We start from the raw sequence: 19836 nt of genomic DNA, 5'->3' as shown, positions 1-19836 counted from the left end.
GTATGTTGAAATAGAGACAGCGATTCACATAATTCTCTCTAAGGTCCACTTGACTCTTCTTCGGTCCTCTTTGTTGCCTGGTTCCTAATTGTAAAAGGCCACAGCTGATTTGCGAGACGTTTACGCACAGGTGGGCGTGCAGGCCGCTGTGTTAATGGGCGACCTGTGTCTTAATTTGTGCATAATGTGGCCTGTAACTCAGCAGTTTACGGCTAAATTCACCCGCGCCGTGAGGGGTTTAATCAGCGTGGTCGATATTTGCTCGTTGGTATCCCGATGTCCTCGGATAGCACAAAAACACCTCAGCACGGTGAGGGCTGATTCGCCGCCGAAGGGAAATCGATGGACAGACTGAGTTAATTATGAGAAAATCAATTAAAAGGAGGGGATCCGTGGGCTTTATAAGGCCGAGCAGGGAGCTCACACCGGCAGAGGAGAGGAGAGGAGAGCGGAGCGGACAGTGGACGCCTCCCTGCCGGTGCTCGCCTCTCTGCCTGTCCGCCGGCTGCGTGCGCGGTGCCCGGTGATCATTTAACCAGCAGCTCTTCAGCGACAGCGCTTATAACCGCGTAACAGAACCCTTTAGTCCTGCCATTTCTTTTTTTTTTAACCAGATATCATGTGTGGTGGTTCGCACTGATGCCACTCACCTCAGAGGGGGCAGTGGTCTTGTTTCAGATGTGCTTCACCAACACATTTCTGTCCATTTCTGCTTGACCTTTGCTCTCCATTAAAATGATACACACTAGACCTACAAGGTCATATTTACATGTGGGCTCACTATAGTGACATCATCTTAACACGCAGCTCTTCTGAAGACGCTGTCACACGGCCCGAGTGCACCAGGGTTACAGCTTTGATTTGGGGGGAGCTAAATACGTAATCTAGAGGTAGATCATATAGCTACTGACGGTTTTAGTCGCAAAGCACCGTGCACGTGAGATTGTCTAAATTGAAACTGTCGCCTATGCACCTGCCATTATGAGTGCGTATGTCTGCGGATGGATTTTTAGTGCCATTGTATGGAAAAAGTGACGAAGCTGCAAGTGTGAACCGTTTAGTCACCATATTAAATAACATCCAAACACGAGAGAAGTGTGAAGCACAGCGCACATATGACTTCAAACCCCATGAGACCGTGGCACAGCAGGGCTTGGTCAGCAGACAGCTCCTCGTTAAGACTGCAGCTTAAGGCAAGAAAAAGAGAGGAGTTTTTATTTTATTTAACAGTCCTGTTCTTGGATATTTACCCCCTCAGTTTACATTTATTGCACCACTCTTATTTAGCAGACACTCATTAAAAGTCACTTTGCTGCATATTCACGGTTGCTGCACCGAGAAACACACTGGTGCTTTATTCATGCGAGAGTCCTAAACTCACAGAGCGCGTCTTAATGCAGGCCTAACAATCGTAATAATGCATATTTGTTTTGTTAATGCGCGAACGATGGAAATATTTGATTAGATGTTCTCTCTTTGCGGCTCTTGTCCTGCACCAATGTGAATCATTTTAACAAGACTCGTCAATAGTTGGTGTTTTGAGTATAGCCTCCTCGTCATCATGCCTTTATATTCCTAACTTTAACTGTTATAACCATTCAGTGTTAATATGCCATATATGTGTGGGTGTGTGTGTGTGTGTGTGTGTGTGTGTGTGTGTGTGTGTGTGTGTGTGTGTGTGTGTGTGTGTGTGTGTGTGTGTGTGTGAGAGAGAGAGAGAGAGAGCGCGCCCTTGTGTGTGTTATTCCAAGTCATCTGCGTAAATCTCACAGTAAATATTATTCATTTGTTATTTGCAAATGGCTTGAAATATTTCTTCAAATTAAATTAAAAGAAAAACAGAATTTAACATGAATTAAATTCGGATTGAGCTGCAGTTGAAGTGCGAACTTTAAACACTTTTGTTTTGCATATAAAGTCTAAATCTTAAAAACGCCCCGTTACGTAGCTCAAAGTTACTGAGGATATCGACCATTTTTAAAACTTAATTTCGCTTTTTAAATGTACAATCTGCAGGTGTTCGTGGTTACGTTTTGTTAGAGATTATGTAAATATGCATGCGGGTGTTTTCTGCATATTAAGATCAAAATTCCGACTTTAGATCGTTTTCAATTGTGCTGCTTTGATATCCTGCAGAGCCCGTTACGCTAAAATGTCTGTTTATGGATATATGCATGTTATTTAAATACAAAGTCATTACTTCTTATTTAGTTTTTTGGTATTTAAATGAGGTTAGCTGAGAAAGCCAGCCTTCAGTTTCGGGATGTTCAAAATTTCGATTTTAATTTCGAGATTATTTAAAATACTTTTCAAGAAAGTTCAGGAATATTTAAAAACTCTAATTCCCAACAGGCCTTTTATTTCCCTTACACCTTTGATGTGTGTGATTTCTTTTGTTAGTATAATCATTTCTTTGTTTTACAAATTGTCAGGCTGGTACTTACTGGAATAATTGTTTGAAACGTAATCTTTGTGTAAATATAAAACACAACTGGAACAGGAGGCAGCATTTACACTGAGTTACAGTTTATCACATTGAAATACAACAGAAATTCACTCATATTTGAAACATATATTTATATATGGACAATATTTATAATATATCCTATTTATAAAATATTTAGGTGCACAGAAAATGTTTCCTTTTCCCTTTTTTTTAAGGAACAATGATAAAAGTGAAGAGGTAAAAAAAATATCAAGTGCAAATTGAATCACTTGTAAATAAAGAATCACAAAAGCTGCTGTTTTATAAAGTTTCCATAATAATGAGGGAGTCAAATCAAATCCCCAGGATATTTAAAGGCTGTTAATCAAGTGATGACACCTGCACATTCAAAAAAATACAACTGCAAGCTGGTCTTCACAAAAACATCTTTTTATAACTCTGCATGGATTTTAAAAGCAGCGTGTTCAGGGAAAGTGATTATCGATATTTTATAGATCATCCAAATAGGATTGAGAAGCATGTTACAATGAAAAGACTGTATAAGACGGTGATGTGTTTTTCTTGCAGACCTGGCACGCTGACACCCTGTCCTGCACCTTATCAACTTGAAACAGACCTCACAACCAATACATTCAATTTTATGGTTTATGTTAAAGTCTAAAGCTCATTTCATAAACTGTTTATTGGCTCAGATTTGGTGTCATAAAGCGAGATCGTCCCCGTAGGCTTTGATGTAGGTTTCTCTATACATTTGTGTTACTGGCCACTTCCAGTCGGTATCAAGCACCACAGGCCATACAAAATTAATCCATTTTCCGCGCACGACTCCCCTCCCAAATGATGTGACTGCTCTCCCCGGCCTGGTGCACAATGCGGTAATGACCCCCGGGTCAAAGGTCGCTTGGCCAGTTCCTCAATTAAGGCGAAAAGATTGCAGTTGCACGATTCATCGTTTTTGTGACAAGAATGGACCAGCAGTGACCGGTGTATACAGAATATATTAGTGTAGCATTTGCCTGAACGTAAAACTTTCAGCCCAAAATGAAAGACAAATGCCCTCCAAAGTGTTCCGCGTATGGTTTCAATCATTTCAGAAAGAATTTGTCCGCTTACTGAAAATTTATTTAGAAAAAGAGTATTAGAAATATCTTTTTTTTTAATACATTTTTTTAGCTGTAGGTTATGGTTGGTTTCGAACCTACTAAATGTTTCACATAGAAAACATTTATAAAGACACATTGCCTCGGAGAAAACATCAAGGATAACCAAAATACTGATGTATTGTCAGTGCGGTGCTCAATGGCAATAATATATTTCCTTCTAGGCCAGTCTGATATAGAAGAAAATTAAGATAAATTGTAAAAATTCTTGGTTTAGGTGCTGTACTTTTTTGGATTGTGTATACGTGTGTGCACAGACTACTCTGTCCGTCCTGTGGAAGTGCGTGTTTTTCCCCGTCACATAGTCATGTATCAAATGTGGTTATTGAATGTAATCAATGGGCAATTCACGATCATCGCCGCATCGATTAGCTGATAAATGGTGCTTGGATTAATCATCCGAAAAGATCCTGTTGTCGATGGCGTTGTGTTTCTTAACCTGACCACTCAACCAGTGCAGCAGCCACATAGACCGAGGCTTCACCAGCACAGACAGGACTTCAATAAGTGACAAAAGAGAAGTGATAAATTGATCAAAAATGACCACAATGAAACGGACCTCTTGTGAGGCCACACATGTCCATTATGTGAGTGTGTCTGCGGGTTTGTGGTTGGAATACATCAAGGGCTTGGGGTCAAAGTTCAGCTTCATCCCAGACTGATGACCCTGCAGACAGACTGACCTTTGGGGGTCTAACAGCTGGGGGAGAAGGCGGTGTACTGGACCGGCCAGGGAGAGGAGACAGGATGGGGAGAGGGGCAAAAGATGGAATTAGAGGAGGTGAAATTTAGGACAGAAGAGAGAAAGTAAGAGCGGAGGGGAATCTATAAGGAAATCTGCAGGGGGAAAGACAGAGGTAGTTACCACAGTGGACCTTGAATGTATCCTTGTGGTTTTTGTCGATATGTTCTGCTGCGGTCTCCCCTGGTTTTGTTGCTTGGCTCTGGTTCGAAGCAGTGAATTAACACCTGACTCCAGCTTCTGACCCTACACCCTTTCTCCAGCTACTCCCTCCAGATTAGCAAATATGTGCTATCTAGCCTGGACACACACACACACACACACACACACACACACACACACACACACACACACACACACACACACACACACACACACACACACACACACACACACACACACACACACACACACACACACACACACACACACACACGCACACACACACACACACACACATACACACAGCAATACAGAATCACAATCACACATGTACACACATAGCTACTTAATGTAGAGAGTAAAAAAAGAACAATTCAACGCGTGTACCATGTCCACACAACCTTTGCACATCCCCTCGTCTGTCCACCATCTAATTCCCCTGAGTGAAGCCTCAGTGTGTCACTGCTTGTCACCGTAACGGTCAGTCTGTAATGACTGCCTCCCCCACACAATGACCAGGGAGGCAGACTCGCCCACACTGACCCTCATCCATTTTACCTGCAGGACGTAGCCAAGTGTCGGTCCAATGCCACAGCTTTACATGTTCCTGTATATGCTCCCGCCTGGCATACGGCCGAACCCGTGCTTTTCCACGTTAGATTACACCTGAATCCTTTTGATTTCTTGCCCCTTAAAATGAAACTGCAAGCGTGTTTATGCAGAGTGGTAAGCCCACCAATTAAAGAATGGTTCCTCTTTTAATGTAGTTTGCATGAAGTGTCAGAGAAGACCTGGAGTCTGGAAAGTATTTTGAATTTCACACAATGAAAATCATCCTTACCCCAATCATGTCGTGAAGCCACTGGTTTATAGTTGCATGGCTGCGAGCAGCGATGGTGGCAGCTTGCCTTTTTATAGGTGCAAGCTGCGATCTGTGTTGATTTCACATACTGAACAAATAAAATAAATGACCAGCATTTATCAGTTACACTGGGAGAAATTCACAACTATTATGTGAGCCAAACAAAAATGAGCAGATAAAACATCTGGTTATCTAACATTTAGTCATGTAACAGAATCGGCTCCACAGCTTTATTTGTTGCTGTTACAGTGCCCAAAACGCTGCCAATTAATGTCCCTGTATTTGCAGCTGATGTTTACTTTCATTATTGTGTTGGATTTTTTTTAACCGTTCAGTCTAGACTTTAAAATGTCACGAATGAGGACAAATAGCAGTCAATTTTCAAGGATGTTACAGTTGGCAACTTATTGTGATAAACTCTTAACAAAAATAAAATTCAAATACACATTTGAATAAATGTGTTACAGAACTAAGGTAAAATGTTCACATTTGTGAAGATTCAACTCACACTTTTTTGTATAATAATTTAAATGACTATAAATGATTTATTTTAAGATCTAGTTTTCTTTGATCAAGTAATGTATTAATCATCCAAGTGTTTATTGGTAAAGGTTATTGGAGTGATTATTGTGGTTGTTGATCATGTGAGGCGCCTTTTTTATTTCATTTTTAATTAATTTTTTTTACCAATATTACCAGACACCAGATCTCTTCATTGGAGACGGATGCCAGGCACCCACAGTACCCACATCTTTTTATCTCATGCCCAGCAGGAATTAAACCCCTAATTCTTGACAATGTTAGTGCCGTGCGTTACCCATTGAGCATCGCAGGACCACATCCTCTTCCCTTACATCCCATCTCCCACAACCTCCCCAAGGCTATTGTGCCGGATTGATGGCCACTCCGGCCGATAGGTGAGGGGGGTCTCGGCTGGGCTGGTCAGCAGAATTTGTAGTGCCCACCCTCTGCCTGTGAGTGTCAGCAGAGAGCAGCCGGTGTGTCTGGCTCGATTACGTTTCCTACCTATCTTCCCACTGTGTCAGACAGAGGAGGAAGGCAGCAGAGAGGGGGGGAGCAGCGGGAAGTTGCCCAGAGGAGAGGGAGGACAACAGAGGAAGCAGCAAAAATACATCTTTTTATCCCTACTCTCTCCGTCGAAAGCCCTGTACAGTTTCTCTTTCTGTGTCTCTTACTCGCCTGTTTTCTCCTCCTCTATCCTGCCCGCCTCTCACTTTGTCCTTCTCTCAACCAAACCTCCTAATCCTTCTCGTTTTACCCCACACTCGTTCCTTAATCCTAAATCTCTTCTTCCCTCTCTACCAGACCCTTTTTCAATTGTTCTCTCTGTACCTCTCTGTTGCCCACCTCCTCCCTCTTCTCCTTTCTGTCTATCGCATCTGAACATGCCACCTCTCAGCATAACCCTTTTACACACTCCAGATGACTGCAGCACACCTTATTTTCTCTCCTTCATCTCTTGAACCCGTTTTTTTCATCCCCCTGTTGTTTTCTTTGTTATCATCCATACATCCTGCTTTTGCCACTAAGTCTCTGCCCGGCCTCTCTTGTTTCATTATGTTGCCTGCTGTCAGATTTGAATGTCACTAATGTCATTTTTTGATGTAGGAACAATTACCGTGAAGTTGTCACAATGCACCTGCCAGAGAATTTTTTTTTCTGTCCCGAGCGCGCTCATACGCACACACCAATTTTAGTCGCTGCGGCCATTTTGTTGGATGTGATCAATTTTCTGTGATTTGGCTTCAGTGATTTCCAGCCCGTCAGTCTCTCTTGTTGTGCAGGTTGCAGTGTTACCATGAGCAGCTTGACGTTTTCAGCCTTATACCCGAGGGCTAAAAAAGGGAATAGGAAGTTGTGGTTGCGGATACTGGAGCATAATCATGGCCTGATCTTTTCATTATCAATTATATAACAAAATGACTGAATGTAATGAGCCTGATGGAAAAAAAAAACTAAATTGATGTTACAACCGTAGTGGAAAAACTACTTTCGCTTCCATGGTTCGACTTTTTTTGTTGTGAGAGTGGGCTGTAATTTCACCCCTGAGTTTAACCACACAATGTTTCACAAATAATGTTTCTGTGCCACCTCAGCTCTGCTCATATTATTCAGATAACAAGAAAGCCTCTGTCATGTCCTACAAAATAGGATATGTTTTCTTAATCTGTCAATGGCTCTGGCCCTGAAAGACTTCATTTTGGCTGAGCAATGAAAGGCTCAAAAACATCAATATGGCTGAGCAGGATAAGAAGAAAGAGCCATATTCCAAGTCTGTATCGCATTCCCTCCATATCCTCCTATTTGTATGGTGCAGATATTGGGTCTCAAGCGAGAAATCAGGATTGCGTTCTCTCAGAATGGCTGCATCCTTCTGTTGAAGTGGAATAGGAATGTTATACGGAACCAATGCATCCGGACTTGCCTGGACATCTCAACAATACCCCCTTCACACTTTCTCTCTCTCCTGCTCTCTTCCTCTGTGTCTCTCTCTCTTAATAAGTTTCTCGCTCTCCATCTCCATCATAACCACGACAGTGTGGAGGGCGAGGTGTGGATTAGGCCTAAATGTAGAGTCATGTCGGTAAAGCCATGACTGCCTGCCTCTCATGCTGAGTCCACCATGAAAATAAAGTCTGTGAAGAGAGGAAATTGGGTGAGAAAAAAACAACATAAATCCACTCCACTTCGTACGCCTCTCACTTCCATTCTCTTTGAGTTTAACGTGTGAAAGGGGATTGCTGAAAGGATGTTAAAAAAAGAAAGAGGAAAAGACAGACAGTTATCCTTGCTTTGCGTCGCCTGTCACACTACAATGTGCATGGTTGATAACTAATTCAAAAAACATGCATGGGCCGGTGTAGCTTTTCAAAAAGCTTGTACGTCTGAATTTTTATTTTTATGCAGCTCTGTGGCTGATCATTGCTGTTCCTCCTGTCATGCTGTAAGAATATCACATTGGTATACAGTAATTCACTGGGGAAAAGGGAGCATTTTGCATTGTGTATTGATAAAGGTTTGGTTTGCAGAGTGTGATGTATATGGATGTGGTTGGGGGCTGTGTTGTAGTGCCAAACTGTCAGCGCTGAGAAGAGAGCAGTCTCAGCACCGCAGACAATGATTTCACCGATGTACAGTTGCCTCCTGCCTTTTTTCCCCCCTCACTCATCCTATTTTCAGCCTTTCATTTTTTTTACACAAGGGGAAAATGAGGAAGAACAAAACCAACATATGAAAACTAAAACATGACAGAGAGGGGAGGGGAGGGGGGAGGAACAGAGGAAGGAGAGGCAATCTCAGAAAACAAGAGGGCTTTCAAAAGTAAGGGATGAAAGCTAGTCAGGCTGTTATTTTTGAAAAATGATCCTTGTGTAGTGCTCCTCTTAAGAGCCAGGTACATATTATTTTATCTTCCTGAGGAAAGTCAGCAAGGTGTTTGGGCACCCAAAAAAATCACCCCTCTGCAATGGTTGCTTTTAAGTTGCGCAATTTATTGTCCTCAGTGTGATTTTTGACAGGCACATTTTAAATCACTTATCAGTGAAACGTTCCTCATATCACACGTGTGGATTATATTACACCGTTACTCATGGAATCCTGAAATGTCAGCATTCATCTGCTGTTTATTCCCACAATATCTTGACCACCAGTTATTCAAAAATCTCTATCACATGTCAGATTCATATATCAGTCCAAAGGAGCGGCAAACGCACGTAGTTTCTCTTTAACACGTACTCCCTCTTTCCTTAACGGAGGCTGCTGCTGGCTGTCCAGTGGCTGAAACCTGAATTAGAGTGAAGCTGGCGTCCGCACAGAGTCATTTTGAGTCCCCCCTTTGACCCTTAAAGCCAGGGATCCCACAGAAAAGATGAGGCACGTGATTTGATGTGATGTGATGTTGGAGAGGAGAGCAGAGAGAGAGAGGTTGAAAAAAAATCTAAATGGCTCCTGGCTGCCACTGAATCAGAGGACATTGTCAGTGCCTATGGTCAGTCTAATAGTTAAACACCTTTTGGCTGCTGCTGCTGCTCCGAGTGATGCTTTCTTAATCACACCACAGGGCAAGACAAAGGAGGCCACATTGTTCTGGGAATATTTATAATTCTACATGAGACATTTTGTAAGATTTACAGTAAATGTTTCCGCTATTTAAACAGCTTCAAAGAGCCTTTCGGTGTGTTTGTGTGTGTCTGTGTATCCGGATCTGAAGCAATTCGGCTCGTCGTTACGGCAGATGTTTGTATTGGAATGTGCTTCTGTATTTGTGTGTGTGTGTGTGTGTGTGTGTGTGTTCAACACGTGTCTCCCGTATCAATAGGTTAATAGCTGCGATGTCAGTTTCAGTGACTGGCTGATTAGTTGTGTGTTCACTAATCCACACTGGGGCGGGGAACTATTGGCTTTCCCATTGATTTTAGCGTGTTGAGCGGGCAGAAGATAGAGAGTGAGGAGATCTATTGATTGACCCCAAATTAGCCCCCCACCACCCACCAACCCGTTCCGCCGTTCCCGCACTCATCCCCAGCTTCCTCATTGGGTGCCCGGGCTGACAAACATTCGGTATGATTGGACGCCTCGACAGGGAAAGAAATGTCTCAGCTTTTGATGTCGTTGATTTGGAAGTGTAGGTTGTTTGTGATTTCGGCTGTCAGTTGATTGGCTGTCTGGTGAGGATGAGCACTACACTGTGCCGTGTCTGACTACAGGGAGCAGCTGGTTTGGATGCCTTTGATGAACCAAATAGTGCCACTTCCAGAGGGAGGGTATTACTGTTGTGTCTCTGATCACAAAGCGTAACCTTATTTGTAACCCTAAGCTCTGTTATACATTCCTTTTTCTTGAACAAAGGCGAGAATATTCATATCAAAAAGTGTGGATGAGGAAACCGGCTGTGTCCTTTCACCAACATCCTTCAACTTTTCCTTTTCTCCTCTGTTGTCCTTCATGACTGTCAGCCCACAGCATCATATTCTTCCTTTTTTACTGTTCTTTATCTCCATTCCTGTCCCTCGCTCCCTGCCTTTCTCCGCCCCTCCTTCCAATCCTGCTTTCCTTGGGTCTAAGCTTTGAGCTTTTTCTCCTGAGCCTTTCCTTCCCATATATCACTCCATCTCATCCCTCTCTGTCTGCCTCTGATATTCCTCTTTAGGCCTCCGTCATTCTCTCCCCTCTCTCCCCTCTCTCCCCTCTCTCCCTTGTGTCTATGTAAGCAAGAGAGAGGAGGTTGTTAAACATTTTTCTTCCCTCTTAATTGTTTTGACTGGGCCGATTGGCATCCCGATTAGGCCCATTGATTTCCTGGCGCTAAGTGCATTGATTTTTAAATTTCTTATTGATCTCCGCTCTAAATCTCCTGCACACTCACTCACACAGTCTCACCGTTCGCTGGGGCAGAGATGGAGAAAAAGGATTGAGCAGAGAGAAGGAGGAAGAGGGAAAAGGAAAGAGATTGGTGCTAGGTAAATACACTGACCGGTGACAGTGTAGTGAATTATCAGAGTGAGAGGAGGAGAAGAAGAAGAGCAGGAGGTGAGGAGGGAACACAGAGTTATGAGCTGTGAGAGGAGGTTGACTGAAAACTGTGCAGATAGATGCAGAAAAGAAACAAAAGAGCAAACAACCCTGATAGATGAACTCTTTTTTAAATCACTTCACTACCTCTACAATATATTGATGTAATTTGAGCATATTTTATCTTTTGCACACCTGACTGTATCACAGCAAAAAAAGCTGTAAAATGTAAACACAATCCATAATTTTGTAATGTTAACAAGCATCAGGAGAGACTGGTGGTTAGTTGCCGGCCTGGTAGCCGTGCCCGTACAGAAACATGTTCATCTGTGAAGAATGATGCACTTTATGAGCGAACAGAGGTTTATGAGGGATAGACAGATATTGGAAATGTCAGAGATGGAATGGAGTGTTTTGTCTTTGCCTTGCTATTTCACATGGTCTGCAGAGCCTACTGGAGACGCGTGTGTGTGTTATTTCTGGCTTATGACTGTGTTAGGCTTTAGAGGCCCGCTGGACTCTGAATCTTACATGCCCACTGGTGTTTCTCTGAAGGTGGTGGACCTAATTGGCTGTATCCGAGCGTGTGTGTGTGTGTGTGTGTGTGTGTGTGTGTGTGTGTGTGTGTGTGCGTGTGTGTGTGTGTGCGTGTGTGTGTGTGTGTGTGTGTGTGTGTGTGTGTGCGTGAGCTAAACTATATGTGAGCTAGACTATGTCTCCTTTCGTGTGCGAACGAGAACATATATGTCTTTTAACATCTGTTTGTATATTGTGAGTGTGTGTGTGTGTGTGTGTGTGTGTGTGTGTGTGTGTGTGTGTGTGTGTGCATTTGACCTTTTCTTGGCTTAAGTGTTGAGACTCAAATTCAGACATTCAGTTGATAACATTTTCTTTAATAGCCTCTGTACTTGACCAAATTGTGCTAACCTTTTCTGAAGTCATTTGCTGCTTTTCTGTCTCAGCGTGTAGTTGAGTGCCTTGCACAACACACAATATATGGACCATATGTAGCATTACTGTGTTGCAATTACAATTTACTCTCCGTAGATCCACTTAAGATAAGTGCTTTCAAATGGCAAGCAAGGAAAAGCAACTATTGTCAGCAACATGGAGAGAAAAAAACTATAATATCACTGCCGTCGTCCGGGGATAATGTATTGCTGCGCTGCAGTGACATTAAATGCATGATGTTATAAAGAGTGCTCTTTAATAAGTGCATTATTTCAATGTTTACATTTTCTTCTGGCAGTTTGCATCTGCAGAAAATTTAAAATAACATATTATTTCATAGCAGAGTGTGTGTTGGCTACAATGAGATATAAAGTGTTTAAAATGCATACGCTGGGCTGAGCTGCTGTTTGCTTTGTAGTGATGGGGCCTGTGTTTGCTCTGGTGATAGGGAAGGCCCTACAGCACGCACACACACACACACACACACACACACACACACACACATACACACACACACACACACACACACACACACACACACACACACACACACAAACACACACACATACACAGACACACACACACACACACACACACACACACACACACACACACACACACACACACACACACACACACACACACACACACACACATACATACAAATACATACACCAACACACAGACACACACACACACGCTGGTTTGAAAAACGCATGGATAAATGAAGAATATGTGTCTTTACTCATGTGAGATTGCACATGTACAAACGCACACACACACACACACACACACACACACAGGCTCCAGCAGACAATAAGGCTCCAACTGGCCTGATGGTCACTCTTACTGACCGCTTTTTTAGATGAGAAGTAGGAACCTGCAGACACAGCACACACACACAAACACAATGGCATCTGACACACGGACATGTCCCTCTCAGCTCATGCAAATACACATATGATCAAGACACAGAAAAACAACAGCGATGCACTCGTACCCGTACACTGTCCTTGGGCTCACACCTCTCACACTCACAGAGACACACACACACACACACACACACACACACACACACACACACACACACACACACACACACACACACACACACACACACACACACACACACACACACACAGACACACACACAGACACACACTCACACTTTGTTGAATACACACTCAAAACATAACCTTGACCTGTAGTACTCCCAGCCTGCTGTCTCATACATACTTCATCCCTTCACTGTCACACACACCGAGGTAGATTTCTGCGCGTATATCGATCGCATGGATGTTTACAAACACAAATTCATATCAATGGTCAAGTTAAGAGTTTTGCCTAAAAGAAGACGAAGATTTGAAAAACAGGAAAAGTAGGTGTTCTTGAATTATGTAAGTCATACACACTATGTGTATGTATGTGTGTGTGTATATATACATATATGGATATAAGGATAGGGTCATTTGAGCTTTGACTGGATCTTATTTGGTAATAGGGTTGAAACACTTATCTTCATTATTAATAATGATGGGTTATAGATCATCATCATATAGAAGATCTTGTTCAACCAACAGTCCAAAACTCAAAGATATTCAGTTTACAAGGATGTAAAACAGAGAAAAGCAGGAAACATTCACGTGAAGAGTTGGAACCAGAGAATTTGGGAATTTTTTTCTAAGAGAATTATTCAAAACAATATCAAAATTATTTCCGTAAACTGACTAACCGATTAATCGTTGCACCTCAAATAGTTAATGTTCGATCGATTTTTCCACGGATCCTCGTATTCATCCACACGTGTCTATAGAATTAGAGCAGATACAGGCCTACTCAGTGATGAATTTCACTGTCAAAGACAAATTCGAAATAAATCTCTCGCCATGGACTTCCAGCGTGTGTCGCACTCTGATAATTTCCACAATATCCTCTGCAACCCCCTGGGGCAGATTTTTTTTCCTGTTATTTCTCTCTCCATCTTCTCCTGTTTGTTTCTATCCTTGTAAAATGCTGGTTGCTTTGCTGAAATACTGCAGTGCTTTATCTGCCCTCTTTTTCCTCCTTTAGTCCCCCTCCTACTCTTTTTTCTCCCCTTCTCTGTCTTTCTCTCCCCCCCCCCCCCCCCCCCCTCCTCTTTTTGTTGTTGTTGTTGTTGTTGTTGAAAATGGTGGTATGTGTGTGTGTGTGTGTGTGTGTGTGGTGGTGGTGGTGGTGGTGGGGGGGGGGCTCTAAGGCTGGGTGGACAGGTGAGGTGGAGAGGGGAGGCGGTGGTAGCAAAAGCAGCCGGGACCCAATGACGTGGGTGCGACATGTAACCGTGGCGCAGGAGAGGAAATCAATACATGAAAGGATGAGGAGCACTGGGGTGGATTACCGTCTGGGGCCCTGGCTACTGGAGGGATGGAGGGAGATGGAGGGGGTGTAGATGAGGCCTGGGGGGGTTAGAGAGTGTGTGTGTGTAGAGGAGGACGGGGGGTGTGGAGGGCGAGAGGCCAGATTGTCCAGTCCCCTCTCTCCTGCATCCCCTCCCCTGACCAAGCGCTGTTTGAATCTTGACCCCTCCCATCAACCCTCCCTTTGCTTCTAAACACTGCTCAGCGCCGGTAGGCTGCCATAGGTGAACCTTCGGCTCTACACTCACACACACACACACACACACGCACACACACACACACACACACACACACACACACACACATACACACACACACACACACAGACACACACACACACACACACACACACACACACACAGGTGCAGTGGACTCTAATATTGAGTGAATACTGTTACGACTGGGTGCTAACACTGCTGATAACCTTACACTATCTGTATGGGGAATAATCACCTAATATTACCAGTGTAAATTAAAGAGCCCCAGAGAGATTGCGTGTGTGTGTGTATTTTTTTATGTGTGTGTGTGCTGTGAGTTTGCCGGCATGTAAGTCTTCAGCAGGGTGCGTCCGCAGCACTGCCACAAACCCAGATAATAAATATCTATAATAAATATCATTATTATTGGGCCAATCTCCCCCAATAACAGAGTCTCCGTGAAAGATGGCACGAGGGACTGAGCTGGATATTGGCAATATATCAGCATTGATTATTGAGAGTGCTGACAGAGAGAGGGAGGCAAAGTTAATAAAAACTAATAAAAAAGACAAGGAATACAGAAAGAACAAGGGCTTTAGCTGGATCAGCTGCTTGTACGCTAAAGGAAAGGGAGAGAAGGGAAGGTGGAGGGATGCAGGGAGTGAAAGGAAGGAGATAGCGGTGTACAGTCATGGTTCGTGTGTGTTTGTCTGGTTGCATTTTCTGTCTTGTGAGTGTGTATCTGAATTTAAGTTTTATCACTCTCGGTGCACATGTGGGACTTTTTTTGTGTGACTGGTGAACTTGCATCTACACACACACACACACACACACACACACACACACATACACACACACACACACACACACACACACACACACACACACACACACACACACACACACACTTAGCTCACTTTTTTCTTGTCCTGCATGTGTGTGTTCTTGGATGATTGAATCTTGGTTGGATCTGAACTCTATGGTTGAGATCCAAAACCTGCACAACGTCGCCATTGGCACTAACCAAGATGCACAAACAATACTTACCCACTCACCCACACACAAACTCTCACACACATACTGGCAAAGACACCAACAAGCAAACCTCATAAAAGCCCATGCATCATATCCATATTATCTTGACAAATCTATACATCATGTCAGAGCATGGCTTTATGTGAATATTGCATTTTGCTGTGTTATTGGTGAGTGTGTGTGTGTGTGTGTGTATGTGCAGAGAGGATATGAGAAGATTGTTGGCGCTTCGTGCTGCTGGGTTGAGACGGGACGGGATGGCAGTGAGAGAGCGTTGTCCATTCTAATGGGGCCTTGTTAGGCCGCTGACAGAGCCAGTAACGCAACTGTTGGCTGCTATTGATTTCCGACCAACGCTGTTATTGATGAGTGAGAATTTAATTCAACCAGCTCGTTTGTCAACATGACATCACCATTTAACTACGACCATGACATGGATGCGAACACCCGCAGATGAGCTGGGTCACACACACACACACACACACACACACACACACATAAAAACACACAGAAACAACTGCACACATGCAGTGTGATAGATACGCGCCGTTTCATGGAGGTAAAATAATCATTTCTCAGTTAGAACCTGCTGCTTTTTCTGCATCATTTACAATAAAAACAATTTCAATATTCAAACACTGTGTTTTCATCCATTCAAATCAATCATTCAAAATGAATAACAGGCAATTACCAAGAGTGCAATAAGCTATATAACTAATGCATGGTCCATGTTATGACTAATGTATAGCCTAAGGATACTTCTGGCTCTTTCTGATTGGATAAATATTTCATGCCACAGCCTGACCTACAGCACATGACATGGAAAACATGTTGTGGTGGGGAATTGAACAAATTGCTTCCTATGAATAAATTTGTTTGTAACTAGTGTAGGAGAGAAAACCACATAACCAAATCATCATCTGACCAACCACCTAACAAAGCACTTTTCAACAAGCGGGCTAACATTAACATTACGTTTTATTATTAGTGTTGTTGCTCCGGATCATTACTGAATAACAAATGCCTGCATAAAACACATAAAATAGTAATGAATAAGCTGTTTAATAATTGTTTCCATTTGCCAAGTATACAAAGAAAAGAAAACAAAGGTTGAAATATTTTATCAACTTTTTGTTGAAAGCAGTTACATTTCATACAATAAAATATCAGGTAATATACAGGATTTCCATATTAACAAATGGACAACAGATGAAAAGTACATTTACCATCAGGAGTAACTGCATCCTGTAACAGTAGTTTATATTTTTTTGCAGCAGATAAATATTAAAATTGTGATTTCATGATATTTTAAATTGTTTGTGCTTTCTTAGTAAAATTAAACATAATGTAGAAAGTGCTAGAAATACAGTGTGTTATACAGTATTCTTTCAATTGATAGAAAAACCTTAGAAATATTTTTTTAGGGTATAAATATATATTTATTTATATTATATTTCTGTCACGATAAAAAAAGTACATATTGTTTCGCCAAATATACAATAATCATCTTTAATCACTGGACATAACTGCTATATTATCCAGTATCAAATATTACATCCATTACAGTATTTCTCTATCTGAAGAAATGGAGGTAAAGAAAGAGAGAGACAATTTTGGAAGAGTATTTTTCAATACAGCAGGGGGAAGATACAGCCCAGAAAACAATGGAACCAGCTATATATCTCTGTATGGATTGGGAGGCTTGATAGGGAGGGAGGTGGGCAATCAGGAGCATGTGGGCCCCCGATGAGAGCAGTCCAGCAGGGGTTATTGGCTGGAGCGGCCCCCAAGGGGAGCTCTCTCTCTTTCTCCGTCTCTCCGTCTCTCTGTCTCTCTCTCGCTCTCTCTTTGGGCCCTTGGGTCTCTCTCTGGGTCCCTGGGGAGTGAAACTGTGGGGACTGACTGACTCTGGGTAGAGGCCCTATAGGCATCAAGCATGAAACACACCAACGGGGGGGCAGCCTGCTGAATTTAGGTGGACGTCGTACAGACACAGACAGACAGATGGACAGAATCAAAGATACACGAGATAGACGTCACCTCCAGGTGTCACAGCCGTTTGTATTCTGTATGTTTTGAAAGTGTATATTTTACTTGTCAACTTGTCTACCACTGTATATGACAAAGAAAACGCCAGTCCGAGAAAGAAAAAGAGTTTGTTTCTCCCTTTTTAAAACTTTTTAGATGTTACATCTCCTGTAGGATAATGACATCCGAGCATCCCCTGCCTGTTTGTGAATTCATCTGAAATTCACGTGCAGGTGCTTTTGGAGTTGATGGTTTTCTGTCGTGTTGTCTTTGCGGTTGTGTCAGTGGGGGAAAGAAGAAGAAGAGTTCGGTCAGAAGAGTGCGTGGAGGACGAATAGGTGGATGCTGTAGGTGTTAGCATCCCTCTTCCTCCTCCTCCTCCACACCTCCCCATCCTCCTCTACCCCTCCAACACCATCTTATTTTCCCCTCTTTCAATCTCACACACCCTCCCTCCATCCCTCTCTTCCACAGACGCGCACAACCACACTACATTCTACAAGAAATAATTGCTTTTGTCTGGAAGGAGTGTAGGGAGGAGGGAAAGGGGGCGCGCATGGCTCCCTCTGTGGAGAGAAGGGGGTCTTTGAAGGACAACTAGTCACTTCTCCCTTCCCTCCTTCTTTCTCCTCTCTCCGCTCCTCGCCTCAGCTCCCTTCCCCTAACACTCCCTCATTTGCTTCACCTTGCTCCTTTCTATCAGTTTTCCTCCTCTCCTTCCTCCCTCCCTTCCTTCCTCTCCTCTCCCTCTATTCTCTGTTCTCTTCTTGCTCTCTTCCCCTCCTCTCCCTCAGTGGACCTGCGGATGTCATCTGTCATAGGTGAAGCGGAGGGAGAAGGACAATAAAACCTGGTTGTCTACTACAGAGGATGACACATTTTTCATAATTAAGGATATGCCAGTTTAGTGTGTGGCACACATTTCTTGACAATATGGCTGTCTGTTGATGACAGAGAGAATGACATGTCTGATGATGATGATAGCAAAATCATCTATTTTATGTGCAGTTTCCATTAAAACAGGCCTAATCACCCGCAGCATAAAGTGAGCAGATATAAGACAGTATACGGCGGGATGGGGCTTTCAGGCCCTGCAGGAGCAAGAGCTCGCTCACTCCTATTGATTTGCCCATATTGACTGCGATGTTTAAGGTATAGATTTTTCTATTTAAAAATCTATATCGACAATAATCTGGTGTGTAAGCGCCTGGCGTTGACTGATGCTGGCCTGTAATTGACAGCGTGTAACATGTCGGTGCCGTGGAGGGAGAGGGCAGCAGGCGAGGAGAGGCATGCTGGGGAGGCCGGCATGCGTGGCCGGGACGGAGGAAACAAGATCCGGGAGCAGGAGGGAGGAGAGGGGGGTGGTGGTGATCACCTCAATCATGGAGGAGCTCATCCCCTGACACCTTAGCTCTCATAGGCCTGTGCGATTCTATTTATAAATTGTGTGTGCCTTTTATTGAAAATGCAAACATGCAAACAGCCCATGCATACGGTGCATTTACATCACTTAACTGTGTTTTTAAATCACTAAAAATGTACTTTCAGGCTGGAAAGCAGCTCCATATTTCTCTTACTCGGAACAGCAGTGGTTGCTCTTGTCTTCTCTATCTGAATAACCTAATGATACACCCTCGTGCGCTCAGGGGGGGGGGGGGGGGGGGGGCTTATTAAAAGCAGCAGTGATGAGATAACTTAATTGTGTGTGCATGCTGGGTATCCCGGTAGGTATTAGCGTTAAGCACCTATAGGTATCCATGGATTCTCTTATCGGGTCTCCATCCCTTCCCAAGCAGGCCGGTAATGCACTGATCACCATTGGCATCATTATAGCCGGTATTATTAAGAGGGGGGGAAAAATCCAGAAATCAATACAGGATACCTTTTGCAGCGGTAGTGAAAACGAGGGAGATGGGGGGTGGGTGGGTGGTAGGAGGGAGGGAGGGAATGGAGGGAGGGAGGTGCGGGGGTGGGGTGGTGATGTGTGAGTAGTAGCGGGTCCTCTCTCGCCTCAATGTTGCGGCCAGCCTAGTGGCAGATCGCTACAATCCTGGAGGGAGCCGGGTCGAATGAGCTATTGGGGTTCCCAAATAATAACGGGGACAGACAGACAGACAAAACAGACACACAGACGGATGGACGGAGATAGGCAAGTGTTCCGATAAAACGCGAGACCATAACCGGATTCTATACGTTTTCTTATTTCCGTTGTTTTGTGTTGTAGTATTTATTTAAAATTATTTATTTATTCGCCGTATTTATTTATCGATTGATTGCGTTTTAATTACTGCCTTGTGACAGAGAGCGAGGGAGGAGGGGCGT

Source organism: Echiichthys vipera (genome assembly GCF_963691815.1).
Source record: "Echiichthys vipera genome assembly, chromosome: 8".
NCBI lineage: Eukaryota > Metazoa > Chordata > Actinopteri > Perciformes > Trachinidae > Echiichthys > Echiichthys vipera.
This window is presented reverse-complemented; position numbering follows the sequence as displayed.